Below are 25,963 nucleotides of genomic sequence, written 5' to 3'. Positions count from 1 at the left end.
GGATGTGAGGAGAATGGGAAACCTGACAGCAGACAGAGTACTTGGGCTCTCTCTGGGTGTCCCTCTGGCCAGCTACAGTCAGGGGTCGCAGGGTCTTGGAAGATGCAGGCAGTGCTCAGAGGTCATCAGAAACAGAGTTTGGGCCAGGGGTAGGATGGAGTCTCAGTGCCCATCTCCCTCCATCTTTCTTTGAGACCGAATGAGGTAGCTCGCATCCTGCAGCTTCTCCAGCCAGGCCAGCTCCGAATTGATCGTACAAGGAAATGGAATGTGAGCCCCAGGCTATTTAAAGAGCAAGAGAGACTGGAGGCACGGTTGGGGCCTTGCCAAGCAGGGTGCTTCAGGTCGGCGCAGTCTCCTCTTTGCACATGGTTTGATTTACTGGAGGGCCTCAAGCAACTCCAACTTCAGACACAGAACTATTTGAAGCAGCTGCCAGATGTTGTGTCTGAGTTGGGTTTTTACAACTTGCTTACTGGTTAGCAGCCTGCCTCCCGCTGGAGTTCAGCTTGTCCCAGCGGGTTCAGGGCCCTGGCACTGGCCCACGGGGCCCTTGTAGAGCTTTGCCCCTCCCTCCTGTGCAGGCCAAGCCTGTTCTGCTTTGAGGGGAGCCAGGGTAGGAGCCCGATTTCCAGAGCATCAGGTCTTCCTAGGGTGGCAGTGTGACCCTGACTTCAGGGTGTCTTGCCAGCACCCTAAGATTGTGGAATGTTCCATCTGATATGTACCACTGGGCCCTTGGAGAGAGGCAGAGTCTAAAACAAACCTTGAGCCCTCGAGAACAGCTTTGCAATGGGGCATCCTTGGAGCAGGCCCTCCTAGCCAGGGCTGTTCCCCCTTAGCCCTGGGCGTGGCCCTGGAGGTCTGGACACAGACCTTTCCCTTTCTTTCCTGATCTCCCATCCTGGTCCCACCCACTAATTTCACTTTGGCCACTTGAGGCCAGCCTTTTTAAATGAAGCATGGAAGAACATGGGGAACAAGGGCTGGAACCACAGTCAATCCAGAGGATTCTGGAAGGTTCCCAAACCTCTGGAAATTCTAATGAACCAGGGAAGTTCCAGGGAGGCACGAGTAGGACCAACCTTTGGATCAAGGCCACTGTGTCAGGTCAGAGGCCAGCCCTGCGAGTTGGGATGGGATGGGCCCAACGGGAGATGGTTGGGGTTCACAGGGCTCAGGGCTGGGGGTGAGGGGGTGTTTCTCAGCCCCTCCTCCTCTTGAGGAGGCCTGTGGCAGGAGGCACATGATTCAAGTGTTCACTTCCTGAGGCCACTTGGAGTGACCTCTCAGAAGTGTGCTCTGGAGCAGAGCGGGCAATGAGGGAAGGGGCGGGGCAGGTGAGGAGCCGGGAGGGAGGGAGGCTGTGTGATTAATCTTGCTGCATGTGAAAGCACACTTGTGTCCGTCCAGGAACCCCGAACTCAGCCAAAGTGGACAGAGTGTTCAGTCCCCTGCTGAAAGTGCCAGAAATGTTTTGTCCACTGGGCAGGAAAACATCCTCTGCTAGCGCGCTGGAGTTTGGCCCTCCCTGGAAGGAGACGCCTCTGCGGGCCGTGCCGGGAGGAGCCGGGCCTGGTGGCCCTGGGACAGAAGGAACAGCCCACTGGCCGGGGGACCCTGCCCCATGGAGTGCAAGGGGTCGCCTCCAGCCGGCCTCTCCTGGCCGCCCTGAGGAGCCTGGCTCCTCCCCACCACCCAGCCCCAGCCCCTGCACCCCTCTCGCTTCTGAGTCCTCCAGAGGACCGGAGACAGGAATGATCACAAGCAGGGAGTCCTCACCACAGAGCCAGGAATGGTGGTGGAATTCAGGAAGCTCCCAGGCTGGCCCGCTGCAGGGGGAGGCCCACGGTCACCCGCAGAAGTGCAGACAGACCCAGGCAAGGGGGCGGGAAGGCTGGGGTTTGCACTTCACAGCACCAGTCCCTGATCCTGTGACTCCAGACACCTTTGAGAGCCTCAATTTCCTCTTCTGTGAAGTGGGAATAGTGATACCTTCCAGCTAGGCTCATGGTGTTGCAAAGACTGAAAGGACTGGGTGTGGGGCAATGCCTGGAACTGTGCTAGAGCCCACACATGCCCAAGGTCTTATCCACTTACAAGAAAGTAGGAAAGAGGAGCATCTTGGATATGCCTGCCCCTGCAAGAGAACACCCCCCACCCCGGTCCTGTGGCTTCTCCTCTGGCATCCTGCAGCCATCCCTGGAAGCTGGGTGCCCCTCTGGGATCGCCCCCACCCCCAGCTTCCTGGAAAGATGGGCTGGGGATGAGCTGGGGCAGCAGACCAGCCCAGACTCACCGTTGGAAGGCAGGCTTTTTAGGGCATTCTAGCCGCCTATGAGGGAGACGAGCAAACCTTTCCTCCAGAAGGGCCTGTGGGAATGAAGAAAAGAAGGGCTATAGCCTCTGTTATCCCATTTAGCAAACGTGTCTTGACTGCCTGTCTGTGCCAGACACACAGAAACACCAGGGATTCGGACTCAGAAGAGCAGGCTTCTGGGGCACCTGGGTGTCTCAGTCAGTTGAGCGTTCAACTTTTGATTACAGCTCAGGTCATGATCCCAGGGTCGTTAGATCAAGCCCTGTGTCGGGCTCCATGCTCAGTGTGGAATCTGCTTGAGATCATTTCCTTCTCCCTTTGTCCTTCCCCTGGCTCATGCTCTTTCTCTTTAAAATAATAAATAAATCTGAAGAAGAAAGAAGAAAGAAAAAAAGAAAAGAAAGAAAGAAAGAGAAGAGAAGAAAAGAAAAAGAAGAAAGAAGAAAGAAAGAAAGAAAGAAAGAAAGAAAGAAAGAAAGAAGAAAGAAAGAAAAGAAAAAGAAAGAAAGAAAGAAAGAAAGAAAGAAGAAAGAAAGAAAGAAAGAAAGAAGAAAAAAGAAAGAAAGAAAGAAAGAAAGAAAGAAAGAGAAAAGAAAGAAAGAAAGAAAGAAAGAGAAGAGAAGAAAAAGAAGAAAGAAAGAAGAAAGAAAGAAAGAAAAAGAAAGAAAGAAAGAGAAAAGAAAGAAAAAGAGAAAAAGAAAGAAGAAAGAAAGAAAGAAAGAAAGAAAGAAAGAAAGAAAGAAAGAAGAAAGAAAGAAAGAAAAAGAAAGAAAGAAAGAAAGAAAGAAAGAAAGAAAGAAAGAAAGAAAGAAAGAAAGAAAGAAAGAAAGAAGAAGGCAAGAAAGAAAAGCAGGCTTCTGAGCAAGATGTTCAGTAGATGGGCACAGACCAGCAGGTGCAAGAGATAGGGCTCCAAGTGATGCAGAGGGGCTCTGGATGGACCCTACCAGGAGATCAGGGCAGGGATGACCTACCAGGGTTTTGAGAGATAAATATTTTTCAGTGGGGGAGGTGGGAGGTGGACTGAGCCCATTTGTACAGGTTCCTCTGTGAAATAGGGATGGTGATAAGACCTGCTCATTGAGTGGCTCTTTAAAAGGTGCTAGAAACAATGTCTGGCACAGTGAGTGCCATTGAAGGATTGCATGGATATAATAATAGTAATAACAGTAGTGTCTGGGGATCCCTGGGTGGCTCAGCGGTTTAACGCCGCCTTCAGCCCAGGGCCTGATCCTGGAGACCCGGGATCGAGTCCCACGTCAGGCTCCCTGCATGGAGCCTGCTTCTCCCTCTGCCTGTGTCTGTGCCGCCCCCCCAACCCATGAATAAATAAATAAAATCTAAAAAAAAAGAACTTCAGGTACCCAGGTCATGCGTTCTGCTCACATCCAGAAGTTCTTCCATCCTTAGGCAGCTCCTGGTCCATGCTGAGGCTCTGAATTGCCCTGGGTGCTCCATCCCTTAAACCCACCAGCAGTCCTTGCTCTGGAGAAGAGCCTGAGCTGGTCCCTGTGGCTCTTTGAGCCCTACCTTCTGGTGTCTTCTCTGGGAGCAGTCATGATGGCTACTCTGAGCCCACACAGTGCAGTGTGTCCTGGGAAAGGGGGACCCCATGGGGCATCTGGGTGGCTCAGTCTATTAAAAGTCTGCCTTCAGCTCAGGTCATGATCCCAGAGTCTTGGAATCAAGCCCCGCATCAGGCTCCCTGCTCAGCAGGGAGTCTGCTTCTCCTCCCTCTGCCACTCTTTTGCTTGTGCTCTCTCTCTCCCTCTCTCTCTCTGTCAAATGAATAAATAAGATCTTTAAAAAGAAAGGGGGATTCTGGGCCTCTTCTGTGCATGGTGACGGGTCCCTCAGGCACTGCACGGTGTCAGCGGGTCAGCCCTGTGATGCTGCTGCAGTGTCATGGGGCCTGACGGGGAGTGGAAAGAACCCCAGCACATCCCAATAGATTGAGGCTGCCTTCCTCCTAAGTCATTCCAGGGCAGGAGCCCAGCAGGAACTGGAGCCTATTCCTCCTGGGGATAATAGATTCAAAAATAGACGAGGGTAAAAGATCCTGGCTCCACCTGCAGCCCTGAGACTCCTTAGTGGTCCTGGGAAAACAAAACCACGTCTCTGAGCCTCCACAGCCACCCTCCAAAGTAGGCACGATCATAACATCTACCTCTATTCAATACCCCAACCTCGAGAACTCGCCATGTGCCAGCTAAAGCACTCGCTGTTCGCACATTAACGTGTACTATCACCATGACAGCCTTTAACGGGGGGTGCCTCATGACCTCGGTTGTTCAGATAGCACCCCCACGCACACACACAAGGTCACACAGCTGAAGTGGGGAAGCTGGAACTCAAAATCACTCACTGGCACCAACCTCAGGCTCTTGACGCCCTCCTGTGTTGCCGCCCTGGGTGGTTGAGGGTGTTCTGCTACCCTGCAGAACTTGGCTTTGGGGGTGACCCGGGGACAGAGTGGACCCGACCCAGAGGTTCTTCTGCCACAGGCATGGGAGGGCAGGTGCCATATGTGATTCCCTACATGACCCTGGCACATAATAGATGTTCAATAAATACATATTGGCTGAACAAAAAAAGAGGCTGGAATGGAGGCTCAAGCCTCGTGGGGAGGCTGCCCACAAGGCTGGAAGGGTTAGCAGGAGAAACCATTGGGCTTCCTGAAGCTGAAGGAAAATGAGGACAGGGCCCTCTCTGACCACACAGGCTCCCGGCGCAGGGAGAGGCGTTGATGTCAAAGGCCAGGGTAGCCTGCAGGGTAATGCAGAAGAACAAATCTGTACCTTTAGCCAGTGCCAGGGTGGGAGCAGGAGGCCAGGATGCACTTGGGACAGCAAGACGTCACCAGATACCAGAAAGTACATTGCTTTCTGCCCCTACCCAAAGGACCAGCCGGCCTGCTGTGCTAGCAGGGTTTATCTGGTGCGCGGCAGTGGGTACCTGGCCCTCTGTTCACAGGAGGAGTCAAGCGTCCACCCAGCACCAGATGCTCCCAAGCACTGGGCATACTCCATACCCGGCAAGCCAGCGAGGGAGCCACTAGCTTCCACTTCTCAGAAGTCGAAACTGAGGCTCAGAGGGGTGCTGGGATTGTCTGCTGGGGCAGAGCTGGGTCCCTGCCTTTCTCATCCACACTGAGCTCTCTCCTGCCCAGGCCTGGCCTCTCCAGCACTGGCCCCACCGTGCCCACATCAGAGCCTCAGCTACGGCGGCTTTGCCCGTTCAGAAGGGCTGGTCAAGGCCACTCTTGGCCAAGGCCTTTTCCTCTTTCCATTTTCCAGGAACTGACATTTCTGTTTGGAGCTTAGAAATAGATCCCCCACGATGCTAGCAGAGAGCGGAGCCTCCTGGCAAACCCTGTGGCCAGACTTCAAAGGTGAAGAGAAAAGTGATAACAATTGAGCTATATAGGCATCAGCCTGGGGAGGCTTTCACCACGCACCAGCGCACTCCCAAACTCTTTCTGCCCCTTATCCACATCGTCTTCATCCCCATTTTACAGATGAAGACACTGAGGCCCGGGGCGGCTGGATGCACCTCCAGAAAGAACTGGAGATTTGGGCCATGTCCTCCAAAATCACACACATACACACACACACACACACACACACACACACACACACACACGGCACTCAGCCCCCAGCCCCTGCTTCCCGGGACCTCCCAGACCTCCAAGGCCCAAGGGAAGGGTTGAGGCTTTACAGCCCATGGACGCAACTGCCAGGACCCTTGTCTAGGGTGGGGGTCGCCAGGGCTTCTTCAAGGTGGAGGCATCTGAGACACATGCCCTAGGTAGGACCAAGGACACGCCTTCTGAAACACAGCCCACAGCCCAGAGAGGCTCCGAGGCCAAGAGGGCCCCTGGGGAGGGTAGACATCATCACTGGGCTGGAAGGTACACAAGAGGCAAGACTGGGGGTGGGACGGCCAAGCAATGAGGCCAGGGTGCTGCCTCCTGCAGAGCCACAGGGCTGCCCTTTAATTCAGGGAGTGCTAGGATCAGATCATGTGAGAGTCCCCGGCCTTGAACTCCAGGATATGAGTCTGTGCTTTCACGTCTGTCTCCCCCATACCTGCCTTGAGACCTCTCGAAGACAAGGCCTGAGTCACTGCCTGGCACCTTGCAAGTGCTCAGGACGTATCTGTGGGTTGACTGAGCCCGTGAACCAACGAACAGGTAAACAGGTGAACGAGTGAGTGAATGAGGTGGCGAGCCTGCCAACAGCACATGTGTCTCTTCAACCAGTCACCCAGATAACTGGGGTGACCAGCACTGGCCACTGGCTGAGCCCAAAAGCCCCAGGAGAGGGTGACTGGGTGTTAGGTGGCCCTGGGGAAGCTGACGTTTCCACAAACAGAGGCCCAGCTGTCCCAGCAGACCTGTCCTGAGCAAGGTGGCTCTTCCTTCAGCCCTGCCTGCACCCGGCTCCGCAGAGAGACTTCAGAGCCCCTGCAGCCTCCCCCCACACCCCAACACCCACCCACCCCGCCCCCTGCCTGGCCATCACCTCTGCTGAGGGGCACCAGCAGAGCACACTGGCTCCCTCAGAGCCACATGGAGGTTTGTTTTCTCTGAAAACATCCCAGTGTCCAACACCAACGTGGACAGTTGACCTAGCCGGTTACCTTGGTTTGCCCGGCCCAGTGTCAGCTCCTAGCTTATTTTTATGAGCTGTTTAATCTGCACACTGTCTTCTGTTCTCAATAAATGGGGCTGCGCATTCCAGGATGGCCTCGAATGATAACACCAGCTGTCTAGACGGAGGCCAGCCCACTGACACTATCATAAATAAAAATAGCTTTGTGTTCCAGTCTCTCACCAGAACCCAGGGAGGGGCCAGCAGACTCCCTGCGGGCTGGCTGGGACAGAGCTCACCCGTCTCCCTGCCCCCACCCCCAGCCCCATTCCCGGGGGACCAGGGAGCCGGTGCCCCCTGCGGGAGGGAGGAAGGAGGCCAGGCGCTCCTGGAGGGCCCACTGGGGCCCTGGTAAAGCCTCTGCCCTCTGCCCGGTGCTTCCCTTTCTCCGCCGTGCAGCTGCTGCCGGGGCCGCAGACACCCAGGTGGCTGGGGGGCTTTGACTCTGGACTCTAAAGGCAGTACTCCCTCCACCCACTGGTCCCAAGGCCCGAGTCTGGTCTGGGGGAGACTGCAGACCCAGGCCCAGAGCCACTTGGGGTTAAGCTGAGAGAAAGGCTGTCCGTCGCCCCCACCCCCCACCCCCACCCCCCAGCACAGATGCTGAAGCTAGCTAGCCTGTGTCCGGAGCGTGGCTCAACCCAGGAAGTAAAAGCACATGGTCAGACATTTAGCTGCTTGCCGGCTCCTTTCTCTCCCAGTTGCTGATAGAGATGCAGGTCTGTCTCCCTGTCTGGTCACTTGCCCCTTCCTTCATTTGTTCATTTATTTGGTCTCTACTTATTCCTTGAACCCTGCCTCAGGACTGCCCCCCAGGAGCCCAGTGAGGGTAGGGATTGGATTTGAGAGCAGCAAGCAGGTGGAGGGACCTCAAGGCATCCCCAGAGCTCAGCAGGGGAAGGCACAGCTGCACACATGCATATGCATGTGTGCTCCAGAAGTGTACAGATGCCTCCCTAAGTGTGTCCAGGCCAATGTGGGGTTCACATAAAGGAGGCTTGCCCCAGCTACCCAAATACACAGGCCTGCATTCCCACATTTACCCACATACCTCATATAAGTCAGTTTATGTGTACACTGACAATAGTGCCCTCATAGGCCGAGGCCCCCTTGTGCAGTACACAGCCTGAACACCTGTACAAGGTGGCCCTGTGCCACCTCCCCTCCTTTCCCCCAGGCTCAGCTGGATTGAGTCTCTGGAACAGAAAACCGGGCTCCTTCTTTGTCAGTAAAATTTTCATTTCACCCCCTAGTATGGGCTGCAGAATCCCAGGGGGCCAGTAGTCAAGCAGAAGAAGGACATTTACGAAGAACCAAGAGGCTGATACTTTCAGATGGACCTCTCAGAAGAGCAAGAGTCAAAGAGAGGTGGTGGGGTGGGGATGGGCCCCACTGGGCTCAAACAAATGACACAGGAAGTAACAGGTCATCCTTCTGATCCTGCTGCCAGTGACGGGGTGAGGGAGCAAGGGTGCATCTCCCCAGGGACAGGAGCAGAGGGCAAGGACAGGAGGAGATGACGCCCCCACCCCCAGAGGCTCCAGAGAGAGACAGCAAAGACCAGGGCGACCGAGGCCATACACCTTGAACCTTGCTCCCCTCGACCCCCACCCAACGCACAGGAGGAGCAAAGACAGAGCAGAGGGGAGATGAAGGGAGAGACCAGAGAATCAGAATGCCCCACATCCGCTTGTTAAAACTGAAAGTGAAGGAAATTCTGTAAGTCAAGGAAAGAATGGTTTGAGCACAGCTGGAGATCAAGCAACTGGAGTGAAGTCAAACCACACTGGGCTGTTCGATCAACTAGTGACCGGGCCCCACGCAAGGCGCGCACATGCTCCACCTCCCTTAGCTCTGGAAGCGCTGCCCTGCGATTGGGGGTCTGTCCTGCCCTCACAGAGGCTGAAACAGAGGCATCCAGGGCACAGGCTTGCCCGCTGCAAGGAGGCAGGGCCTGGGTTCAGATGGAGATGCTCGGATGCCTCGTCCTCTGTGGCCTGCGCTGGCCCAGCACCAAGTTGGCACAAGACCTGGTACTCACACCCAGCCTGGAGAAAGCAGAGTTCCCCCAACCCCCTCAACCCCAACACCCCCCACCCATGGCTTCATTCCCCTGCCCCTCTCCTGATTCACACATCAGTTCCCACAGGCAGTGCCCAAGGATGCACAGGGCAGGAGGGATAGAATGTGACCTGCAGCCAACCTCTCTGGAACAACCAGCGGCCTGGCCACGAGATGACCAGAGAGGACATGAAGGGGACCCAGAAAGACAGGAGACACTGTGGAGCACTGGACTCATCACCAGGCCTCAAGGTGGGACTCAGAGGTCAGGTTCCTAGATCCACACAGGGCGCCTGTCAGATGCCTGCTTATCCTCCTTGGGTCCTCTCGGTGATGGGGAGCAGGCCCCATTTTTACAACAGGCCCAGAGGGCAGTGGTGCTGGCCCAAGGTCACATAGCTAGAGGTGGCAGATGGGGCTCCATCCTGCTCATTCACTATATCGGAGCCTTCCTGGAGAGCACCTGGGGACGTCCGTGTGCGGCAGACTTTGAAGGAGCAGCCCCGTCCCTAGGGAGGGTTTATGGTGCTGAAGCCCTGGGGCCAGGTGGGGTGTCCTTCGGCACCTAAGTGCCTTCATCCCCATCCCCGGACAGACCACCACCCCTTCCTTCCCAATTGCTGGCTAGAGAGGACCCTTCTGCTAGGGTGGAAGGAGCCCTAGTCCCATATCTGCCCGGCCCCTCCTAACCCCCACAGCCCCAAGTGACTAAACTTCCACCCACCTTCCCCCACCAAGCACCTGCCCTTTCCAGAAGTCTCAACTGCAGCCTGATTTCCGTTTGGGGAGCCACCTACCCGACATGTGACCCTGTCCACCAGTGTCTTCCCTGGGACTTCTGCAGGCCCCATTGAGAGAGAAGCCCCCTTTCTGCTGGGAACCCGAAGCCAGGAGGTCAGGAGCCCCCCACTGCTCCCAGGCACAACCATCCAAAACAGAGCTGGCACAGAGACACGGAGCTGGCAGGAGGGACACATGCCTTCTTCAGCCATCATTTGCACACCTGAATCCAGAGCTGCCTCAGGTGAGGCCACCATCACAGACTTTTCATGTACACGAGCCAATAAAGTCTCTCTTTTGCTCAAAGACAGCTAGAGCCAGGAGAGGCTGGGAAGGACACTCCCTGAGCCTCCAGGGAGGCTGTGGCCCTGCCCATTTCTTGATTTCAGACTTAATGACCCCCCCCCAAATGTGCAAGAACAAATTCCTGTTGTTTAAACCCCCCAGTCTGGGGTGCTTTGCGATGGCAACCCCAGGAAACTAATACAAGCGTAGAATCCCTGCCTTGAGCCTCCCCCCTTTCTCCAGACCACTATGGGGCTTCCCAACCAGAAAGCGGAGGCCACAGGAGCCCCTGATCCACACAGGGCAGCCTCAAGGAAGCAGGGGACGCTGGAGCCAAGATCCAAGCGACAAGTGGAAGATACTAAGTAATAGTTATTATTACTGTGCCCATCACACCCAGACCCCAAAGCAAAAGTGGTGGCTCTACTGTCCCCAAGACTGTGAAAAACAGAAGCCACGGAGACCTCGACGGGCCCAGACTGCCCAAGGGCACAGGGAGCCCTGCCCACCCTGTGTCTGTGGGGCCGCTGATAAATGCACGTTTACTCCACCCGTTGTCACATGTGCACCCACGAGATTTCTCCAGAGAGCCACGTGCGCTTTCTTCCCCACGTACTCTGTTCCGGAGCGTCACGGAATAAAACACAGTAGAAGGGGCATCCGACTGGCTCAGTGGGTTAAGCATCCGACTCTTGCTCGATCTCAGCTCAGGTCTTGATCTCAGGGTTGTGAGTTCAAGCCCCACGTTGGGCTCCGCACTGGGTGTGGAGGCTACATAAAAATAAAGAAAGAAAGAAACAAATAGAAATAAAACGTTGGAGAAGAGGGTGTCCTTTTACAGAAGGATGCCCAGGAGAACTGAAGCAGGTGCTCACCTGGGGCGAGGCTGTTCTCTGTCCCCACCTCCCCCTGGTGCAATACCAGGGTGAGTAGAAGACAGCAAGCAGGTAGGACTCAGTTTCTCACGGAAGCTCCCCAAATGAAACTGTTCAAGGAGGAGCACGGTGATTCACACTTAACCCCCCCCCCCAAATACTGAAGTGGCCGCTGTTGAGATAAGACAGGCCAGAGTGGGGATGATTCCCACGGGGCTGGCTGTAATTCCAGCCCTTTCTTTCCCACCTGAGCTCATCACAGTGGCCGGGAGTGAGTGACATTATTATAAGCCGCTGCAGGTTGCAAGTGGCAGAGTGTCACCTGGAAGTGGGTTAAGCAAATCAGGGGATCTAGTGGTTCCCGTGTCGGAAAGTTCAAGTTGATGGGGCTTGACTGGGGTGATGGTCAGGAGGCACCTGCGTCCTCCCTCCGTTCTGCGTTCCTGATTTCAGGGGTGGCCCGCACCCCGGGGCGGGCCTCACCCCCACCGGCCAGCCGGCCAGCCACGGCTTCGGGCTGACGTCCATCCTCGGCCACCTCGGTGGGAAGAGCGGTTCCCCGCGGTTTGAGCAAGAGTCCCAGCCTCCCGGCGGCCTGCCCTGCACAGGGAGAGGTACCGTTTGGATGTTTCCAGGCTGTGGCCCGGGGAGGGGCTGCGGGCAGGGCAGTGGGTTCCCAGAGGAAGGGCCGGGGGCTGCTCCTAGGGGAAGGGGAAGGGGAAGCGGGGCAGACAGGGCAGGCCGGGCCTCGGGGCCCTGCCTTAGCTTCCTGCGGCTGCTGTACCAGACTGTACTGCAAAACGGCTGAAAACAACACAAATTGATTATCTTACAGTTCTGGAGGCCAGAGGTCTCCAAATCAAGGTGTCAGCAGGGCTGACTTCTGGAGGCTCCAGGAAGAATCCACTTCCTTGCCTTTTCCAGCTTCTAGAGGCTGCCTGGGTTCCTTGGTTCCTGGTTCATGGGCCCCTTAGCATCCCTCCCACCTCGCACCTCGTCCTCAGGCCGCCACACAAAATATCATTCGCTGGATGACTTAAACAACGGGGTTTTATTTCTCACGGTTCTGGAGGCTGAGGAGTCTGAGATCAAGGACGGATCTGGCCCATTCAGTTCCTGGTAAAAGCCCTCTTCCTGGCTTGTAGCCAACCACTCCTGACTGTGTGTGTGCTTGGACCTTGGCTCAGTGTGTACACAGCCCTGGGCAGGGGGAGGTGGGGGGGGGGACAGGGAGAGAGAACAGCTTCTCTAGTGTCCCTTCTTATAAAGACACAAATTGGGCTCCTGGGTGGTTCAGTGGGTTAAGTGTCTACTTTCAGCTCAGGTCATGATCCCCAGGGTCCTAGGATCGAGCCCCACATCAGGCTCCCTGGTCAGCGGGGAGTCTGCTTCTCCCTCTGCCTCTGCTCTTCCCCCTGCTAGTGTTCTCTCTCTTTCTCTGTCAAATGAATAAAATCTTAAAAAAAAAAAAAAAAAAAAAAAAAAAAAAAAAAAAAAAAAACATGAAGCCCATGAGACAGGGCCCCACCTCATAACCTCATTCCCTGCATGGAGCCTGCTTCTCCCTCTGCCTGTATCTCTGCCTCTCTCTCTCTCTCTCCCTCTCTCTCTCTCTCTGTGTGTCTCTCATGCATAAATAAATAAAGTCTTTTAATAAATAAAAAAAAGAAAAGAGGTAAAAGATTTACAAGGGGACAGGAGGGGTGGTGGATCCAGCACTGTTCCCTGGGTTGGCACCTACAGGACTGACTGGTGTAATGGGCGAATCCTGGCAGCCTCCACATGGCCTGTAAGCCCCAGCCGCGGTGCTTGTTGGCAAGGAGCTGACGACCCCCTCCCCATAAGTGTCCTGGGAAGGTCCCAGCAAGCCCTGGGGGGAGAAGGAAAGGAGGGTGCATCTCTAAAGCGTCCAGCAGTCCTGGTGCCCCGAGGCCCACTGCTGTGTGAGCTTTTGTCACCCTTGAGGCCACTCCATAAAAACCCAGGGCCTCGGGATCCCTGGGTGGCGCAGCGGTTTGGCGCCTGCCTTTGGCCCAGGGCGCGATCCTGGAGACCCGGGATCGAATCCCACGTCGGGCTCCCGGTGCATGGAGCCTGCTTCTCCCTCTGCCTGTGTCTCTGCCTCTCTCTCTCTGTCTCTCGTGAATAAATAAATAAAAATATATAAAAAAAAAAAAAAAAAAAAACCCAGGGCCTCCCTGAGTGCTGTCACACTAGACTCCAGGGGACGGAAGCATCTGGCAAGCCTAGTCACCAGGCTTGGCCAGGGCCCGTGCCGCTTCTTGCCTCTGGGAAGAACAGGTCCTGGGGGAGCTGGGAGCTATGGGATAATTCCTGGTCCCTGCAGGCTTGTCCTCTGGATGGATTCCAGGCTCTCGGTGATCCAGCAATTGGAGAGATTTAACTTTATTTATTTTATTGTCTTTATAGATTTTATTTTTAAGTAATCTCCACACCCAACATGGGGCTCAAACCCACAAACCCGAGGTCAAGAGTCGCAAACTCCACTGACTGAGCCAGCCAGGGGCCCCTGGTGAGATTTTAAATGACCCCTTGGTTAAATCAGTGAGGCTGAGCAGCAGCCTTTTTGGGGTGTCTGAGCCTAGGCACGGCACTGGCTGCACAGTTGGCACGGGGCCCCGGGCCAAGGCCAGCCAGCCACACCCAGGGACAAGCCAGGTTTTTCCTGAGTGGAATGTACCAGGTTTTTCCTGAGTGGAAACAGGGTTCAAATCCCATGTGCTCCGTGGGACCGAGGAGCCAGGCAGGCCATCCGGGTCCCACAGAAAAGGTGGAGGGCTCTGGCCACCAGCCGGGAGGAGATGGAAGAGGATGCTGAGACGCGTCCAGGCTGCTTCTCCACCCTCCTGAGTCACACGGGAACGCCTGAGACCAGGAGGCAGGTGGCCCGGGGGGGTGGGGTGGGGGGCCCACAGACTCTGCTTGGATCACAGCGGGGATGGGAGGAAAGGGGGCCTGGAGCCTCCAGGGAAAGCTGGAGAGGCTCAGAGGAAGGTACAGCTGCAGCCTCGGCCCAGACACCACTTCCTCTCCTCCACTCCTCCCTCCTTTCCAGGGCCACAGCCCACCAAAGACCTCATTCTCTGGACCGGCCCCACACCCGAGGACAGGGGACTGGCCTCCCCATTCCCAGCTGATCCCAGGACAGGCCACAGCCTGGACTTACATCCTCCCCTCTCTCCACCCCATGAGCTGATTCTTCTTCATTCCATCCCCGACATCAAGCACCAAGCCAGGCATGCAGTTGGTGCTTACTAAGTGCTAGATTCCTCTCCTCCTCGTGTGTCATGACCAGAATCTATCCAATCCCCACTCTGCCCCAGTATGGTCACTCACAAATGAGTAACTAATAATCAGCATAAGCTGAGTTGCCTGCCCCTGGAGGAGGTGGCCGAGGACCAAGCAGGGTCACAGTCACACACTCAGAGATTGGGGATCCCATGTACTCTGCCCCCGGGGAGGAGCTGCCTATGTCTGCTGCCTACAGCCACCCTCAATCCCCACTCCCTGAGAGGACCCTCCTGTCACTCTGATTAGAAAGCTGCCTTTGGGCAGCTTGTTTGCTGTTCGGTGCTTCCAGCAAGCAGAGCCATGTTTTGCCAGCTGCCAGGCTGGCAGCTCAGCTTATCCTGCAGCTGGAGGCCCAAGTGGTGAGTCCAGAGGAGCCCTTTGAAGTCCCTGCCTTGGCTGTCAACCCTTCCCTCTGGCCTCCCACCAGGGAATCCCACTGCCACTGGTGTGGACAAACACCCCTAGAACTCAGAAAAGAGCAGCCATCTTTCCAGAAAACCTGCAGCGGGGCTTGGCCCTGCTGGAAGCCACAGCACACAGTTCTCAGAGGCTGGGATCAAGCTTTTCTGCAGGCTGTGGGGTACAAAAGGGGGAACTAGAAGACCTCGGGGTGCCCAACCCAGACCCACCTCTCACATAGGCACGGCCAAGGAGAACCTTGGGGAGGAGGATTATGCCAGCTGCTCCCTTGCACTCAGGGACTAGAGGTCGGACAGCTGGGATTAGTCAGAGATTCCGAATTGGGTCCTCAGCCAGCCCAACCATGGGGATCTTCTCCAAGTAGAAATCTCGGCCCGGACTTGGACAGAAGTTGCCTCTGAGCTGGAACCAGTTCGATCCACCTGGCTAGAGACACTGGTGGCCCAGGCTGTTCCAGCCTCTGGGGGTCTGTAGGGAGAAGAAGTCAGGCTTTGCTATCTCCAATCCCTGGGAAAGAAGGGTGGCTCCTTCCCAGCAGAGCCAAGACCCAAGAGGAGGGCGCTGAGATGCAGAGACGGACAGAACCTTGTCCCCACTCTAGAGGAATTCCTGGCAACACAGTATGTCTGCACAGATGCCATGGAAGCCCAGAGAAGAACCCACTACCAACCCTCGCAGGATGGGGAGCTGGGCTGAAGCAGACTGGGGTGGTGAGGATGCTGGAGAGGGGCCTTTGCCGGGGGGGGGAAGGGGTGTGCTCATTTGTTCAGCAGTCCCTTCCCAGTGCCCACCGAGTGCCAGGCCCCAAAAGGCATGGGTCGGTGTGCCAGCCCTACACCCCAGAGCCACAGCCTCCACCGCCAGGGAGGTCAGAGGCTGCAGCTGCACCTGCCCCGTCCCTGGCCAGGGGAAGTGACTCGCCTCTAAAGCTCCTGCAGGCTGCATCCCAAGAGAGCACACAGGAAAGAGTTTGCAAGTTTTACGGCCACTGAAGTCAGCTCAGGCCTGGGGAGGGCGAGGGCCAAGCCGGCAGGTTCTAATTAGGGGATTGGGCTCCTTGCAGTGGCCTCAGGGCTGGGGGTGACGCCAGGTTTGCAGAACAGCCAGCACTGTTTTGCATGGTGTCTCCCAGCAACGGGGGCCACTCTGGTGAGAGCCGCAGCCAGCCTGGCTGCACAGCCTTGTAAGTGGCCAGGGCTGGATGCCCATCCCAGGCTGGAGCTGGGCCACCCACTCTTGCTGCCCCCCCTGAGGGGCTGCCCCCCTATCAGGCTGGCCTTGGGGCACATGGATCCCTGTTGGACTGAGGGAAAACTGCATCCCTCCAGCCCCAGGCAGCACTGTCAGGACCCAAAGGAAGTGAGGGCAGGGCCTGGTTCTGGGCTTTACTGCCTTGCATTACCCTGGGCAAACATTCTGATACCATGCCTGGCACACACACATAGTAGGTGCACACAAAAAGGACCAATAGGCATGCCTGGGTGGCTCAGCAGTTGAGCATCCGCCTTCAGCTCAGGTCGTGATCCTGGGGTCCTGGGATCGAGTCCCACATCGGGCTCCCCACAGGAAGGCTGTTTCTCCCTCTGCCTGCGTTTCTGCCTCTCTCTGTGTGTCTCTCATGAATATATAAGTAAGATTTTTTTTAAAGACCAATAACCGAAAAAAAAAATAAAAAATTTAAATAAATAAATAAATAAATATATAAATAAATAAATAAAAGACCAATAACTGGAACCCAGTATCCAGATCACACGTAGCACACAGTAGGTGCTCAAAAATGCAGACATTCAGTCTGCATTGGTTATTCAAACCAAATTCAGTGCTTAAAACCCTGCTTGGTGTACAGTAGGTGCTCAATAAGATGCACTGAGCAAGCAAAGGAATGAGGTTCGTCTTGGCTTAGTGCAGGAGGCTACAGAAGCAGGCACCCTGCTGCGTCCAGCCTGCATGGGCAGTACCCGAGTCCGGGCAGGACGGGCCCCAGCGAGGTTCCTGCCCCACTGCTGGGGGCAGGGGTGAGGGAGGGACACGGCCGGCCGCTGGTCAGACAGTGTGAGTCTGGCCTTTGAGTGCTATTCCCGGCAATTCCTCTGATTCACAGCTGTCCCAGGAACAGTCATGGCTGTGTCAATAAATATTGGTGACTCTGAATGACCTCTCCGTCTCGCAGGGCCATTAAGGCCTTCCTGCCCCTCCAAAGACCCAGTCCGGGCCATTGTTATTTTAGCCAGCATGTCACTCTCCCTGCCAGATCCAGGGCCTTGCAGAGCGAGTGACCCAGTGAGTCCCTCATCCAGGAAGCATTTGCTGCGTCCTCGTTGCGCGGCCTCGTTTACCCGGATCCCCCAGACCTCCTGGGCATTCATGGCCATGGGGTACAGATAAAAGATCCTCAGAAAGAGCCAGAAAGATGCTCCGGTTGGCCCTTCCTCCCCACATCCCTGCCCAGGTGCCCCCTTTCGCCTCCCTCCCTGTCAGACTAGGGCAGCCTCAGAGGGAAAAAAACGGAGAGCGAAGATGAGCTGCAAGCTGCCCTCGGTCCCGTTCCCCTCGTGGCTGCACATCCCACAGTTTAGACGGCTTAGGCTTAGACGGCTTAGGCGGTTTAGATGGTTTAGACCGAGTGAAGGTCTGAGTTCAAAGCGCTTCCGCAGCTGCACCCTCTTTATAGGAGGTGGGTTTCACCAGAGAAGGGACAGGAGAGTTGTGAGCACCCAGGACGTGTGTCGTCTCCTCCATTCGGCTTCAGAAAGCATGGACTGCCTGCTGTCCCTACACTGGGAACACCGGGCAGCGGGGTGACACCAGCGGAGACAGGCTTGGGCCCTGCGCTCAGGGAGCTTGTGGAAGCCGCTCCGTGGGGCAGGACAAGGGCTTCGGTGGGCAAGGTGCTGCCAGAAGGGCGACGGGGACGCACCACCGGACATTGCGTGTGATTCTTGGTTGGATCCTGGATCAAAGCAAAATAAGGACAGCAGCTAATTCCAGGGGCTGTTGGAGAATTCAGTCATGGGTTGCACCTTATATACTCTTCGGGCGTTGAAGTTAAATTCCTGGGTATGCAAATGGAATTTTGGTAGCACAAGAGACTGTCCTTGATCTTAGAAGGCACTTGTTTAAATGTTCAGGAGGGGGACACCTGGGGGGCTCAGTGGGTGAGCGGCAGGGGGGCCGGACATGATCCCGGGGTCCTGGGATGGAGTCCGCATCTGGCTCCCTGCATGGAGCCTGCTTCTCCCTTTGCCTATGTCTCTGCCTCTCTCTGTGTGTCTCTCATGAATAAATACATAAAAATAAAGATCTTTAAATAAATAAATGTTCAGGAGTGAGGTGTCATCGTGTCTGTGATTGACTTGAATCTTTAGGTGTTCCTCGACGAGGGGAGAAGCAGGTTCCCAGTGGGAGGCCAGGAGTTCAGCTTCAAACATGCTGAGTTTGGGGTTTGTGGGCTCAGAGTCCCAGGAATTTGCAAGTGCCTTTGCTCAAATGACCAGGGGACCAATCTCTGAGCTCAGGCCGGAGCTGGGTGCTGCGGTGTCCTTCAGCAGCGCTGGCCAGGCATGCTGGGCGCCACAGGGGTGGGGCCCCAGCGAGGGCCAGGGCAGGCAGGGGGACGTCTGGAACAGAAGCTGTGGCTGTCTATCCTGCATTTGTTTTCCCAGGTTCCTCTCCATCTGCCGGGAGGGACGGGTAGGGCTGGGATCACAACATGCTCCGTCCCCACAGGGGACCACGATGAGCCAGGATTCCCAGATGCACCGAGAGGCCACCCACCTCCTGTCCCAGGTCAGAAAGGTCTGATTTCCCAGAACTCGGCGGAAATGAAGCCACACATTTCAGCCTGGGTTTTCTATGTTCCCATGTGTCTAGTTTATTTATCATTCAGGCAATGCTGGGTGGCTTGGTCAGGTAGGAATGGGCCAGGCCCACCTCAGGGATGCTGCTGGGTGCCTGGTCCCTTCCTGGCCACCTGGAGGCCGAGCTCTCATTCCCATGATATAGTCCTTCAGCACATACTTATTGAGTACCTACCGTGTTCCAGGCACCATTCTAGATGCTGGCAGTAGAACAATCAGCAAAACCAGAGTCCAGTCTACAACAATAATAGCTCATTATTGTGATAAATAATCATTGGTAATGACATGACATGATATATATAGTAATGGATAAGCGTATGGTCATGCCTACCATCTATTGAGCACTCGGTAAGGCTGGGCACTGTGCTGGGTGCCCTCCATCCCCTGTAACCATCACGGCCACCTGTGTATAGTATTATTATCCCCATCTGACAGATGGGGCAGACAACAAGGGCTCAGAGAAGAGAGGTGCCAGCAAGTCCTTTAGCAGGTGAGAGGTAGAGTTTGAGACCTGATGCGGGTTCAGGCCCAGCTCTGCCCTCACAGGTTTAGCCTGACCCCCCTCTGCTTCTCTGTGTCTTCCAGATCCTGGGCTCCTCCTTGCATCTGGATGTGACCCTGGCTCCCTGCTTTGGGGCTGGCTCAGCCCATCTTGCTCAGCAGCCAGCCCACATAGAGGGGTGGCTGGGGAGAAAGGGTGCTGGCCCAGGGACTGGTTCAGGTAGGCACAGGAGGTATGGAGTTGCCAAACGTTGCAGGGGACAGACTTACATTAAATAGTTATTTGTTGTTTATCTGAAATTGAAATGTAACTGGGCATCCTATTTTTCTTGCTAAATCTGGCTCCATTAGGGGTGGATGTGTGAAACAGTGAGGGGCTTCCCAGCAGGAGGGGGCATGGGAAGGGGGTTCAGACGAAATGCCCCAGGAAGGTTCGTCTTTGGGTCTTTTACGTAAAGCCTGAGTGCTCACTCGGCTGCCCTACTGACCTCACATGCCTGTCCTGCCAGGCAAGAGGTACCTGGTCTTTGGAAAGGACTCCCTGGCTCCAACCATCTCCCTGGGCAGCTCCATCCTGCTGAGAATAGTGTCCTTTCAGCTTCTGCCCAGTGGGTGGGGGTCTTTACAGACTTTGAGATTCCTACACGGCTTATCCTCCAAGAATGACGCTCATGAAGCTTCTCAGACATTCAAGAACCTTTCCTTCCTTCCCCCTGGAAGCACAGGAGTGAGCTTTCCATCTCTTGATGGTTTTCACTCCACCAACATTTGCTTATGAGCTTTACTAGTAAAGGAGCAACACATGAGCCAGGCTTAGAGTTTACTGTTTACAGTGGTCACTGTAACACATCCTCCCACCTAGCCATGCTGGCACCACCCTACCCCCAATTCCAGCCATGCTCTCCAGCCACTGGGGCCTGTTTTTCTCTTAGTTCTCTCTCTTAGAACTTTCTCTCCAAGAGAAGGAAAGATGAATGAGCTGAATGACTGCACCCCGTTCAGTGCCAGCATAGATGGGATACTTTCTGGCAGTATCCAGTATGCTGTCTGAATGACTGAGTGACTCAGTGAAAATGACCTGGTACCCAATATTTTGCCAGCTAGACTGGACTAACTCTGAGTGTGCCCCTCAAGGCCTCCCCCACCCCCGCCTCTACCTCCAAGGGCCACCCATGCTCACACCTTCCCATTCCAACCTGCTCAGTCCAGGTGGACCCTGGGGTTTCTGGGCCATCTCACAAACTGGGTAGGCACTGGACCTGCCCAAACCAGGAGGTGCCCACTTCGGGTTCTCAGATGCTCACCTGTGCCCAGGACACAGCCTCTGCATGTGCCATGTAGCCCCATGGATGTCCACTCAGGTTGTCTTGGTGGGCAGGGAGAGTGGACCCTCTAGGCCAGGATTGCAAGAACCAGTCCCCATATCAGCTTAGACACACAGAGTTCCAGATGCAGGGCTGTTGGCTGTGCTGACCCTGTGGAAGCCTCTCCTTGCATGAAGAATTTCCACATCTAGGCTCACTTTCCATGCTGTGCTGCTAAATGTATAACAAACAGTTCTCCGGTGGGGATGGGGGGGGGCAATGATCCCATCAATATATATGCATAAGTTCATTATAAATCTTACTACACACAGAGGTGTGTGGGTAGCTCAGTCAGTTAAGCATGCGACTCTTGGTCTCAGCTCAGGTCTTGATCTCAGGGTTGCAAGTTCAAGCCCCACGTTGGACTCCATGCTGGGTATAGAGCATACTTTAATAAATAAATAAATAAATAAATAAATAAATAAATAAATAAATAAATAAATAAATAAAGGCACCTGGGTGGCTGTCAGTTTACCGTCTGCCTTTGGCTCAGATTATGATCTCAGGGTCCTGGGACTGAACCCCATGTTGGGCTCCCTGCTCAGTAGGGAGTCTGCTTCTCCCTCTCTCGCTCCCCCTGCTTGTGCTCCCTCATGCTCTCTCTGTCAAATAAATAAATAAAATCTTTTTAAAAATACATTTAAATAAATAGATAAGTAAATAAATAAATTTTACTGCAAATAAATGCTTCATTACATCCAGCTCAGCGAAAGAAATAGTTCATGGATTGAAGAGTGGGTGGGATTTTGACATGAAGCTTAATCGGTGTTTCCATTGCAATGAAAGACTCTGGGAAGGTGAGACGGTGAAGATGTTTATTGGGACTTCCCTACCTGGCTGAACTGGATAATAGTGTTTGAACACTAGAAGAGGTTTTCCTTAATTTTTTGGAGGGCTACTCACAATGGAATGACCAGAGACACAACTCTCTCTCAGGTTTCATCTCCCTCTTTACCCTTTCTCCCTCACTGTCTTAAATCTAGAAAATCAGCAAAACAACAAAGCAAGTCCTATGAGCACTGGTCAATTTCCGTGGCGTTAATGCTTGCGCCCTGGCTGATTCCAAGCTGCCGATGTGAGGTCCCTGAACCTGGAGTAGAGAAGAGGAGCAGAGCAGCCACTGTTACATAGTATTTCCAGTAGATACAAATATCCTTAAGAGCAGACACCATAGTCGAATAGGAAGTGATGAATTTCAAGAGTATCTATTAGCTTGGTTTTTCTTATAATTCATTTAATTGTAAGTTTGTAGAACTGAATTATTAATGATAGCTATATTTAACCACTGGCTCACGAAATTCCTGAAAATTGAACATTTGCCTTTCATGAGCCAGTACAAGCCAGGTCCAACATTCCAGTGAACTCACATCTCATTCCCCTGCAGCTCTAAATGACTGGTATAACTGTCTCGGTTTCACAAATCAGGAAGCGGAAGCTCCGAGGCTCAGGACAAGGGTTTGCACCCCAGGGGATCTTAAGGCCAAGATGACTTTAGTCTGGCACCAATCACCTGAGCTGGGCTGAGATGAGCAGGGACTGAAACACAGGTGTGCTTGGGGATTTGTTGTGAATCAGGGAACACATTACTCTCAGTCTAGTGTGGCCTCCAGACATCACGGCCCCAGCGTGTAGAATCCTCCAGAACAAAGTTTCAACAGAAAGCCTTCAAAGGAAGATAATGTGATGGCAGATAGCCCTGGCCAGGACTCCACTGTGACACGATACAAGAGAGTTTTGCCCATCTTTTCCTAAAAAGAGGTGACAACTCTCCATAACCCAAACAGTAACACTCTCCAGCCAAGAATCATTCAAAAGTGTGGGATTAGGCCTCAGGGTTTCCCAACCTCAGGACTACTGACATGTGGGGCTGGACACTTCTTTGTATCAGAAGAGAGCTGTCCTGGGCATCAAGGAATGTTCAGCAGCATCTTTGGCCTCTACCCACTAAATGCCATTAGCACCCTCTTAGCCTGACTTATGACAACAACCAAAAATGTCTTGACAGTTCCAAATGTCCTTAGAGCACGGGGGAGGGAGGACTCTCTCACGTCGAGAACCAATGAGCTTGAGAAAGGCGGGCCAGGGAAAAGCCCAGCTCAGAGCGGACACATCGAGGCCACAGACTGATGAATGGTCTACATGTGCCCTTAGCCCCAAAGCTGGCCTTGGATGTTGGCTGAGCAATGAGAAATCCTGACAAGTGCGAGAGGACCCAGGGAACTCAGAGCCAGCAAAGCACACCCTGCCTGATGAGCCAGCCTTGAGACTCCACATCTGGACTTTTTCCAGAATGGCAGCCCTGGGGATTTGTACAAGGGTAGGGCCTGGAACCCCGGGGCCTCTTTCAGACTGGTACCCATTCTCCCACGCGCTGGGTCTGGCGTCAGTTTAACAGTTTGGGATCCACCATGTACCTGATGCTGCCAGGTGCTGGGGACACGCAAGTGAGAGAGGTGGAGATCCTGCCCTCTGTCCAGCTCCCTGATTGAAGCAAAATCTCCAAGAGGGCAAGAGCATTGGGTTTTGCAGAGTCAACAGCAAGGGTTTATATACACACCCATCGTTGAGAAAGACAGATGTATAAACGGGAGATTTTATGGAGCCAAGAAAAACTTCATGGACACCTGAGCTGAATCTCTAGGGCCTGGCAGGACCTAACCAGCTAAGAGCGCCAGTCAGAAGGTACAGCGTGTGGGAAGCCATGAAGGTGAGACAGAGCATTGCTGGCGAGATGTACAAGTGTCCTGTGGCTGCTGTAACCAATTAACACAGATTTCGTGGCTTAAAACAACATAGATTTATTTTTTATCCTTCTAGAAGTCAGAGGTCTGGAATCAATCTCACTAAGAGTTATGGACTGATTTGTGTCCCTCTTCCCAAATTCTCATGTTGAAGCCCCAACCCCTATGTGACTGCCTTTGGAGATAGGGCCTTTAGGAAGGTAATTAATGTGAATGAGGTCATCAGGGTGGGGCCTTCATCTGATAAGACTAGGGTCCTTATAAGAAGAGGGAGAGACACAAAGAAAAGATCAGGTGAGGTCACAGCCAGGAGATAGCTCTCTACCAGCCCAGAAGAGAGCCCTCACCGCAAACCAAGTTTTCTGGTCCCTTAATCTTAAACTTACAGCCTCCAGCACTGTAAGAAAATAATTTTCTATTGTTTAAACCACCTACACTGTGGTATTTTGCTATCTCGGGCCAAGCAGACTAACATACTGGGCTAGAATCAGGGTTTTGGGAGCACTGTGTTCCTTTCGTAGGCTCTGAGTGGGGAGCCTGTAGCCCTGCCTTTCTAGCTTCTGGAGGCCACCCGCCCACATTCCTCGGCTCTGGCCCCTTCCCCAGTTCACTCCAGCTTCTGTTCCTGTTGTCACATCTCCTTCTCTGACTCTGACTCTCCTGCTTCCCTTTGATAAGGATGCCTGAGATTACGTGGGGCCCAAGATAATCCAAAACAGTCTCCCCCATCTCAAGATTCTTAACTCCAATCACATCTGCAAAGTCCCTTTGCCATATGAGATCACATAATCACAGGTTCTGGGGAGTGGGGCGTGGACATCTTTGGAGGGCTATTATCCTGTCTACCATGCTAAGGTCAGCCAAGAGAAGCTTGTGTGTGTGACTGGGGGAGTGGAGGGCCACAAGGATGCAGAAAGAATCTGGATCAAGACTGTACACCAGGCTACAACTTTTGCTTTGTCTTTTTTTAAAGCAATCTCTAGGGGATCCCTGGGTGGCGCAGCGGTTTAGCGCCTGCCTTTGGCCCAGGGCGTGATCCTGGAGACCCGGAATCGAATCCCACCTCGGGCTCCCGGTGCATGGAGCCTGCTTCTCCCTCTGCCTGTGTCTCTGCCTATCTCTCTGTGTCTCTATGAATAAATAAAATCTGGGCAGCCCCGGTGGTGCAGCGGTTTAGTGCCGCCTGCAGCCCGGGGTATGATCCTGGAGACCTGGGATGGAGTCCCACATCGGGCTTCCTGCATGGGGCCTGCTTCTCCCTCTGCCTGTGTCTCTGCCTCTCTCTCCGCTCTCTCTGAATGAATAAATAAATCTTAAAAAAAATAAAATTAAATAAATAAATAAAATCTTAAAAAAAAATAAAGCAATCTCTATGTCCAACGAGCAACTTAAACTCACAACCCCCTAGATCAAGAGCCGCATGCTCTACCAAGGGAGCCAGCAAGGTGCCTCCATGGCTAGTTTTTAAAAAATCAACTTGAACTGGTTCCTCCTGAGGACACTCAAGCCACATCCAACACGGTGGAGGCGAGGCAGCAGTAACTGTGGGCTTGTCTGAAGAGACAGAAACACGATTCATACTGGCTTGGGGGGAGGGGAGCACCTATTAGGTTTTACCTGAAAACTTTACAGTGGGGCCAGCTTCAGGTACATCAAGATCTAGGAGTTCAAATGATGTCACCAGGTCTCCATCTTTCTCCATATCTCAAAGATTAAGATTTCTCTTGACGCCCATCACAAGGGTCATCTGACACCCATAGTTTGCCATCCCTGTGACTCAGCAGCCCCCAGGAAAGAGAGAGCATGCCCAGCAGCAAAGTGCCTGGAAGGGCTCTCACTGGCCAGTCTGGGTCAAGGGCGTATTCCTAAACCAATCGCGGCAGCCAGAGGTGTGAGTGGGTACCCTGATTGGCAGGCTCTGCGTCCTGGGCCCACCCCCAGGGAGAGGAGGGCGAGGTCTCCGCATTGGTGGGAACATTGACTCACCGGCTGGAGCCAGGCTCTCATCAGCAGGTAGAGGGGCTGCTGGGCAGGCGGAAACAGCAGTGCCCCCCTGTTGGGGTGGCCTGGTTGAGCCCCCTCCCAGCTCTAGCTCCACAGTTACCCTTCTAGCAGTCCCCCAGTCTCTGAGGAAAGCTTGAGTGGACTTTCTGTCCCTGAAATCGGAAGGGCCCATTCCCAGCACAGAGGGTGGTTCAGGCCTGCCAAGAAGTTCATTTGAATTCCAACATACCAGGCCTGGCCATAAGGCCATGTCTTTACAGCCTCACTGTCTTCCCCCTTGGGGCTGAAGGCTTCAGACTTTGGGGACAGCGATGCTCCAAGTCTGGGCCGGGTGGCGGGTCAGCAACAGGAGGACAGAGATTTCCCTTGAAAACAAAGCACAGATTCCATACCCAGTGGGTGCTTAGCAGATGCTTTTTGGGTAGATTTAAGCTTTTAGAGAATGACCCCAAATAATTTGTTCCCAGCACTAAAAAGTAAAATCTGACCATATCCCATGCCATGTACCCCTGGGGCTTGGGAGGAGCATCTATTCTGCAAAAATACTCCAAGGGCCTCCTCTGTGCCTGGTACCAGCCTGGGCGCGGGAGGGCAGTGCAGACAGCAGTCGCTGGGGGCCCCTGTCCCACCCTCCCACTCCTGCCCTGGTCCCGAGCCCAGCCTCCCCACCCTGTCCTCGCCCTGACCCAGCAAGCAGGGCTTGGCCAGCTTGACCTGTTTTGCCTTCTAAGTGGAAACAGGCTGCTGCAAAGGAAAGTCGGCTCAGGGCAGAACCCAGTGACTCTTGATTC

General features: G+C 54.1%; 1 long non-coding RNA gene across 1 annotated transcript; it reads right to left on the bottom strand.

Annotated features, from left to right (window-relative positions):
* Positions 1–1,696: 1,696 nt before the first annotated feature.
* LOC140630123 (uncharacterized) lies at positions 1,697–24,982 on the bottom strand. Its single transcript, XR_012027912.1, has 4 exons — positions 24,786–24,982; positions 14,915–15,173; positions 10,715–10,869; positions 1,697–2,373 (listed from the first exon to the last, which is right to left on the bottom strand). It is a non-coding gene; the product is annotated as an uncharacterized lncRNA (long non-coding RNA).
* Between the last annotated feature and the right edge of the window lie 981 nt (positions 24,983–25,963).

The sequence above is a fragment of the Canis lupus genome, chromosome 3, assembly GCF_048164855.1.
Source record: "Canis lupus baileyi chromosome 3, mCanLup2.hap1, whole genome shotgun sequence".
Lineage (NCBI taxonomy): Eukaryota > Metazoa > Chordata > Mammalia > Carnivora > Canidae > Canis > Canis lupus.
This window is presented reverse-complemented; position numbering and strand designations above follow the sequence as displayed.